This window comes from Pteropus alecto, unplaced genomic scaffold (genome assembly GCF_000325575.1).
Source record: "Pteropus alecto unplaced genomic scaffold, ASM32557v1 scaffold22, whole genome shotgun sequence".
Lineage (NCBI taxonomy): Eukaryota > Metazoa > Chordata > Mammalia > Chiroptera > Pteropodidae > Pteropus > Pteropus alecto.
This window is the reverse complement of record NW_006434839.1, coordinates 17,872,560-17,873,319: the sequence shown is the minus strand read 5'-3', so window position 1 is coordinate 17,873,319 and position 760 is coordinate 17,872,560.

The following is a 760-nucleotide window of genomic DNA, read 5'->3' as shown; positions in this document are numbered from 1 at the left end:
CCTTGGGTTGTCTCCTGCGACATTTCAAAGAAGGCTTTGTAGTGGGAGCTGACTATGGCATAAAGTTTCCTCCAGGCAGACTAAGAACATTGTGTGAAGTTGAGTGGCTGTCTTTTGATGTAAACTTGTTGGTATAAACTGGCCTCCAAAGGGTTCTTTTGACAGGGGTTTAGTGGGGAATGTTTGGAAGATTGTCACAGGAGACCCGGGACATCTTGATCAGTTTCTCTACATTGATCAATGGTTAAACCTTGTTCAGAACCCCTCTCCTTGGCTCCGTGGTGTGCCCTTTCTCTAGGGGGTGCAAGTCTTAGTTGTGGGCACCCCAAAACATGCAGTAATTGAATCTCCAAGACAGCCCAGTCCTCCAATCTCCACCAGAGGACAGTGACCTTCCCCCACTCTATAATCCAGGACAACAGAGGCCAAATAGCACTGCCTCACCTCCTCGGACACGGGCAGGTAACCCCTATGGGCCTCCTGCTCTAGCTCTGGGCGGGGCACCAGCTGATACCACACCCTGGCCATTCTCCCCTTGTGAGAAGCACCACCCCAGGGACATCACACAGACAGTCCCTTTATGGTTTATGTGCCTTTCTCGACTAGGGACCTGTACAACTGGAAAGCACAGAATCCGCCTTTCTCTGAGAAACCCCAGGCATTAATGGGACTCTTAGAGAGTGTCTTTCAGACTCACTGCCCCACCTGGGACGATTGTCAACAGCTTTTAATTACCCTCTTCACTGAGGAAGAACATAGA